The sequence below is a fragment of the Stegodyphus dumicola genome, chromosome 1 (genome assembly GCF_044657685.1).
Source record: "Stegodyphus dumicola isolate Sdum_Otavi_A_Nest chromosome 1, ASM4465768v1".
Classification (NCBI taxonomy): Eukaryota; Metazoa; Arthropoda; class Arachnida; order Araneae; family Eresidae; genus Stegodyphus; species Stegodyphus dumicola.
The window spans coordinates 281548258-281556393 of record NC_140768.1 but is presented as its reverse complement, the minus strand read 5'-3'; positions in this window follow the sequence as shown (position 1 = coordinate 281556393).

The window sequence follows — 8136 nt, the reverse complement described above, 5'->3', positions numbered from 1 at the left end:
TCTGAAATGAATCATTGAACCTACTCTCCAATCTACAGTAATTGCTGTAGATTGTTCAGTTCTGGAAGCTTCGAGAATATCGCACTGTGGACCCTGAAAATAAATTTTCCGGAAACTTCCAGAATTTAGCCATTTTGGCAGCAAACTGAAAAACGTCGCCAAACTGGTTCCGAAACTTGGCCAGATAGCGGACTTGTAGATTTTGGCTCATATCTCTACTTCTAATTGTCTTTTCTTCAGCATTTAAACACTGATCTAATGAGAATTACAAGATGCACAAAATAATAAAAAGTATGTTTAATAGTTCCAAATGCAATCAAAAATGTAAAATAAAATTATTAGGTTGAAATATTTCAAATAAATAAATAAATAAATAAAACTATAAAGAGATAGAATAACGGAAATACGATCAAATAAACAGAAATAGTTACATAAATTTACAACCATATTCAGATATATGTTCCATTCAAACATAGAAAAAACTTAAGTATTACTTATTATGCATATTATCTTCTTCTTCTTTGATGCCCAAATCAGTTAATGAAAATTTTTACCCTTTATTAGCATGTCAAGCGACAATAACTAGGAAGGAAATATTGTTATCTTCCGCTTTGTAAAATTTCGCTCATTTCATTTTTACGAAAGATATGCTTTAAAGTTTCTTTATTCCCAATGAAACAAATCTCTGAAGTTATTATCTTTCAGTTAAAAGGAGCGAAAAACGAAAATTTCGTTTGCGCCATTTTACTCAGTTTTGGTGTAAATACTCGGTTATGAAAGAGGGTGAGCAAATAGATAAGGTATTTAAAGCTTGTATTGCGCATAAAATATTTTGGAAACAACTCATTAGAATAATTATTCTGCTTTGTCACAGAATATGAAACAGCCGATTACCACGGATCATTTGGGAGTTACCATGTAAAATGTAAACTAATTCTCCATTATAAATGATGGTGGATGATCGGGTATTCGACGTTAACAGCTGAATGGATGTTGAAAACGAACAACTTAAAATTGCTTGTGAAACAAAGGAAAAAAATCGTGTTTCTTTCTTTTAGTGGTAAAGAAGGTAGAAAAAATGTTTGAAACAGTTGTTCGTTTGAAATACACTCATGTCCATAAATTAAGGATAATTCGCAGTCACGCGGAAATCGAACTCTAAAATAAATATATCACCTGTAAAATCACTACACACATCTTCAAGAATCATATGCAAATTTCAGGAAGTAACCAGATGACACCGATGGTACGTCACAATGACGAGAGTGTAAGAGAGTGATATGTAAGGAATTCAGGCAAAGAAGTAAAATTGTTCGCAGGGGCTTTATAAGCATTTTAGTGCAATAACCGAATAGTTATGACACAAAGGACGCATTTGGATGATTTTTTACGTGGTAAAATTATCGGCCGTCTGGAATGTGGGCGTACCCAACTGGAAGTATCAGACTAACTTGGAATTGCCCAGAGTGTCATCTCCAGGCTTTGGCAACGATTCCAAGATGATGGTAATGTGAGTAGACGTTACAGCACACGTCGCCCCAGAGTTACAACGCCGAATGAGGACCGGTATTTCGCAGTTACTGCCAAAAGAAACAGGCGGAGCACAGCCTCAGACCTGTCTCGTCAGCTCTCTTCAGCCACTAGTACGACAATTTCAAGGCAGACCGTGTACAGACGCTTAGGGCTGATTGGTCTATATGCTCGTAAACCTGTCAGATGCGTTCCACTTACTGCAACTCACTGTCGCCTGCGGTTAGCCTGGAGTAGAGAGCATGCATTGTGGACACCGCAACAGTGGGCTTGTGTGATGTTTTCCGACGAGTCCAGGTTTAGCTTGCAGTCTGATTCTCGCCGGACTTTCATATGGAGAGCTCCAGGTACCCGTTACCACCAAGAAAACCTCATTGAACGACGCCGTTACGGTGGTGCAGGAGTGCTCGTTTGGGGTGGAATTATTCTGGGTTCCAGAACTGACCTGCATGTTCAAATTGGAACCATGACAAGCCAAATCTATCGGACGTCATTCTGGAACAACATGTACGTTTCTTTCGGGGCGCCATGGGCGCACAATTTGTGTTTATGGATGACAACGCCCGTCCTCACCGTGCAAACATCGTAAGCGAATGCCTTCAATCGGAGGATATCACCCGTATGGACTGGCCAGCATTCTCACCGGACTTGAATCCAGTAGAGCACGTGTGGGATATGCTTGGCCGACGAGTTGCAGCCCGTCAACCTCCTCCTACATGTCTACTGGAACTTCGGAGAGCATTGTTTTTTGAGTGGTGTAATATCCCCCATAATCAGATCGATAATTTGATACTCAGCATGCCTAGGCATTGTACGGACTGTATTTCATCGTCTGGGAGACATACAAGGTATTAACAATCATACCAAACATGTAATATTGTTTTTTTTTGTAAATAGGGTGTTTTTTATTTATTATTTTTATTTATATATATATATATATATATATATATATATATATATTTAAATTTGCTCCAGGGAGAAAAATCGCTAATTTTTTAATAATATCAATCATATAACATCTCGTTTTGCTCCTTACCTTGTGTTTAATAAATAAGCTTTACAAATAAGTCAAATTTGTTTTGGTTCTAACTCTTCCTTTGCCTGATTTTGCATTATCATTAATTTATGGACATGAGTGTAAATGGATGTGTGATATTAGCTTTAAAAGCCTATGAAGAGATTGAGATGTTATTATTGCTTCTAATTTTGCTGATCTTATATCTGCTTCCAGCTCGGGTACATAAATTTCGTTGTAGCAGATAGGAAGGAAGTAACGCTTTCCCTTTGGCGTTACTTTTGGCGTTTTGTAAATAACAGTGCAATTTTGTTCAGGTCTGTCCCAGTGTTAATGCAGCATATCCTGGGGAACGGAGTCGGAGAGCCTGCTAACTAATTTCTCTACCACCAACTATTCAACGACATTTTATGCGCCCCTATGCCGCAAATGCACGGAATAGTTACGAACATCCATGCCCTCTCATATTTAAAGCTGAATCCAGCAGAACTAACAAATTGGCATTTATAATGGCGAGAGGCATTTATAATTTCTTGCATAAGAATATAAGAATCCGAGCCGTAAATCATAGTCACATTTTTTAATTTTCAGTTGGGCACCAACTGAAAATGAAAGAAATTGGATAAGAAATTGGAAACCAACTATAATTAACTAGCAACTGTTACATCCATCAATACTTTAACTAGACAGAGTAATGAAAAATCTCTTCTGAACAATTTATCAATCTCACAATAGGTGAGGATAAATCCATGAACACCCCATATGCGGAATTTCTTGCCATTTATTTCTGCTAATATTCTAAATGAATCGGGTTGCGACGCTCGATGGAAGCTATATGTTTTAAACAGCTGTGTTTCATTGATCGCCAAGAAAACACCATTCAGTTTAAGCAGTTGCATTTTATTGATAACCATTACTAATCATCCATCATTTCTATGTCCTAATGTAATTTTTCTTTGTTTCTTTGTCTTTGAAAACTGATAAGGTACGACTTTGAATTCATCATTTTCTCTCAAACTTTGCGTAATGAGCAGATGTCCTTAAAATAGGTACGTTTGCAAACTATTTACCACGTATGGATCGAAAATAAGTGAGAAAATGCAGTTAAAATGTTTAAGCAACATTTACGTTTTTTAAGTTGTTCTAGTTGTTGCATACCTATCAGTGGCAATCTACCATGTTTTGGATGTGAAATCTTTAGCTCAAATACAGTTGACGATAACCCTGTTTTTAACTGGTACCATTTTCTCTCCCGTTTTACTTCCTTATACGAAGTAAAGGAATTATTGTAGCCGCGGAAATTTTGTGTGTGATAGAGCACACGACGGATATTTACCTAAGGACAGGAATGCGTTCGTGTACGATTTTCTAAAGGTAACTGTCTTGTATACACGTTACAAATGGGCAAAAATGACAAAAATGCCCATGCAGCCAGCCAAATCATCCGGGATTCAACAGAATTGCTATAGTTCAGCGACTTTCTCGCTCGGCCGCTAGTAGGTTTAATCGTTAATGAATTCTGTGGAAAATTACCGTATTTTATTATATTAGTGCTTCACTCTCTTAACATACGTAAGGTGTATTTTAAATGATACATTATTTTTATGTAATATCTTAATATCTTTCCTGCATTTTTAGTTTTTGTCTACACCAAAAATGTCAATGGATTATAAATAAGGAGTGAGAATTTATGTGTGTAGAGACAGCTCTGTCACCTTGAGAACGAAGTGTTGTAATTTTAATTCTGTCGGCCGTGGAAGGTGCGTTTATTTTTTACTTCTAGATTAACTTCTCTGTATCATAGACGACTTATCGTCCTCGCGCTCAAATTAAAGTCTTCTAAAAAATACAGTCAACAGATAAAAATTTAACTGAAAGTTTATTCACATTACAATTTACAGGTACAGTTAATTCATAGCTCCCTGCGGGTTCTTGACACACACATAAAATAAATAACTAAATACATAAATAATCTCAAAGCTTTCAGATTTTATATTACCCCCAAAGGAGCGTTTTCTTCATTTAAGTATACATACATGTTTCAGTAGCATTTGAGCTAAGGTTCCTTTAGACTCGAGATGCTTAAAAACACTGCATTTTTAAAATTTCCAATAGACAATTTCGTTCGCTGGAGATAAAAATGTTGTTTTCTCCGTATTGTATTGCCATTGCTCGCTTTGAACTCGTTGAGTTTATTCATCAAAAATTCATTAAAGTTTTACAAAACTAGAAATATATAAAAAAATTCGAAATTGAAAATTCGGGCTTTCAGGTGTTCATATTCGGGTGGAGGACAACGTTATTCAAAATTTGATGGCTCTAGGTACCGTTGTTTTTTCACAGTGCGAAAAACATGCGCACATTCATGCAGATTCTTCATTATTTAATTTCTTTAAATACAAGGCGATAATATTGGATAGGAACAATTTGTGCGTGACAAAAAGTGACAGACTTTTATAGTGATTGAACGTAAAATCCTGTTTTGAAAGTAATAGACCTTCAATACTAGCGCTCCTTTGGCCAATAAATAAATACATATGTGCAACACAATAGATACTTTTATTAACTGTATAGCTTGGGTCTAAATTACACGCGAGTTCTAAGTATGTGCATTAGCAAATGTTGGTAAATATTCAGAGAAACCATGTTGAACTGCTGGTAGGATGTTCACGAGATAAACAGCTCTCCTGGTACTTTGCCAAATTCTCTCTCTAAATCTACATTCTAAATATTTTTATTACAATTAAAATCCCACCTAATTCGCATTGTGGCGAGCTGACGGAAGAAACAGAAGTAACAGGAAAGATTTAATATTAAAAAAATGTGTTAACCAGCTAACTTATTAATTGACAAATTTTGAAAATCAAATTTTTATCTTAAAATTAGGTTTCTCTTACACCATGAAGGCATGATTGAGATACTTTTAGCAAAAAAAAAATATTATTTTTAGAAATCATGCATTTGTTTACAGATCTCCAATTGAGTAACATGGTATTTACAAATTACTTTTTATTCCATCGTACGAAGTGTTTTGTATGGAGTCCAATTCTTCATTTACCACACTGATTCCTAACATTATTTTGCACACGGCATATATTCATAACAGATAATCAATCGCAAGCGCATAAAATGAATTGGTAGTTATTATTGTGTAAGAGGAACAAAATATACTAAAATCGTCAAAGTGAAATTAAATTCAAATAAACCTTTTGTACTATAGTACATCAACTGTAAACAAACGTAACTCCACCAGCTGAACGGACGCGTAAGAGCCCCAAACAAATTGCTACAAACAATGGGTTAATTAAAATAAACCTTATATAATATATTTATGTTTTCAAAATTGTTGATCATTTTTAAAGGTAGTCAGTCCTCCACAGGAAAAATGACAGTTGATTTCGGAATAGAATTTTCAGGAAGTTTCTCAATGCATTTTTTGAGCATTTTATGTTACGTATTGATATTTACATAAGGTAAGGTATTTCTCCCGCTTTCCTAGCGTGCCTTCGTGGTGTAATGGTTCTGCACGCTGGGCCGGTATTCCAAAGGTCCGTGGTTCAATTCCCGGCGAAGGCGGTTGCTATTTTTCATCTTTCCTGCTTCCAAAAGAAAAAATCCTAATGTCTCTACAACATAACTGAAACGTTAATGCATCTTAAAATATTTGATTAGTTCCACTTTATCAGAGAAGAAATTGTTGCAATTAAGTTATTTCATTTAAGAATAGATAGTCATCAAGCAAGACCAAGATTTTACAAAAGGAATAAAGCACAGGTGATCATAAACAACATTAATTTTTTTTTTTGCAACATTACCACCCACTGAATGATACACTCTATAATAAAAAAATAAAGTATAACTCTTTCCAAAAGCATCATGTATCATTTTTCAAGGCCTCCATCCATCTACAGAGACAAATATAGTTAACTGAGAGTTAATGACTCCAATCATAATTAGATATCGTTAGGGTAAACTTATTTTCGTCACAGTCTCTAATGGACAGACTTCGCTGCTTAATGACAAAACTTTAAAGGCACTTTGATGGAAAGTTTTCCTATCCCGACATTTTCTTTCGAAGAACTTTGCTGAGAAATGCAGTATTTGCTTAAGCACTAGCTGACAAATAGCTGAATTTGATGAAAAGGGGAAATTTCTTATCAAATTAACACAGAGTTTAATTTTATCGTGGTTGTTATTATAAAGCCTTTCTCAAATTTTTACTATCTCATTACTAAAACATGCTTGTGGAGATACATTTCACGTATGAATATTTTTGTCTCACTATTTTCTAAATTTCCTTGATCTAAATGACAAGAGAACTTTCGACCACTTTCACTGGTGTAGCGGTTAAAGCTGCTGGCTGCCATTTCATTGGACTTGGGCTATAATCCCAGAGAAGGCTTGAATCTTTGTAATGGCCTCATCATATATAGCGACCTGCGATGCTCTGAGAAAAGTTTGCGGGGAATGCGTTTTTCATAGCACTAGTTTGAACGGAAGATTTCTTGCCGAAAGAGTATTCGATCTGTTGCACGTATGAAACCGCAACATTTTACGAGGCTGCAAAAACTGCTAGCTGTGTCTTACGCAGTTAAAAAAAAATAATAATAAAAATAAAAATAAAAAAACCTGTGGAACGTTAAAGCTGAGCAGAGTTGATAGTATTTTTAGATATCAAGGTCTGTACGTTTTAGTGGAACCTAATGTAAAAATTCAAATACGGCTATTGCTCCAAACTAGCCACATCTGAATCATAGAAAGTCACGCAATACCAATACAGTACTGAAACCTGCAGCAAATTAACTATCTGAAACCTATAGATAACTGCTGCTTGAAGCTTGGCTTCTGATTGTTTGCTTTCTAGCAAATATTCAGAAGTCTGTCGTATTTTTAGTCCTAGGGGGCTTTGTCCCTGAAGGACTACTGTTTTCGTTTTGCGATTTTGCCTCGGAACTCTATAAACGGCGTATTACTTTTCAAATCGTTGCCACCAAATACTATCGCCTTCTATTATATTTAAAGACATTAAATAATGAAGAATCTGCATAAATGTATGTATGTTTCTCGCATTGTGATAAAACAACGGTACCTAGAGCCACCCAATTTTGAATGACGTAATCCTACTCGAATATGGGCATCTGAAAGCCCAAATTTGAAATTTGGAATTTGTTTTATGATCGATTTCATATTATGTAAAACTTTAACGAATATTTGATTAACAAACTCAACGATTCAAAAGAGAGCAATGGCAACACTCTACGGGGGGGGGGGAGAGCGGGAAACCTTTGTATCTCCAGCGCGCGGAACTGTGTATCGTAAATTCTAAGGATATGTTCATTTTAAAATTATTTTGCGACATTGCTATTGAACTGAATTTTATGGTTTAAGTGCAAAGAGCATGATATTTAATAAATAAGGTTAACACACAAAACGTTAAAAAAAGGTCCCTTTGGACATAATTCAAAATCTAAAACCTTTCAGATTTTTTTTCTTTTTAAATATTTTCGTCAATAATTTGCAAAACAAATTTACAACCGCATGATGGAAAAATTAAATTTTATTTATATACATTATATTTTTCTTTCCTTTTT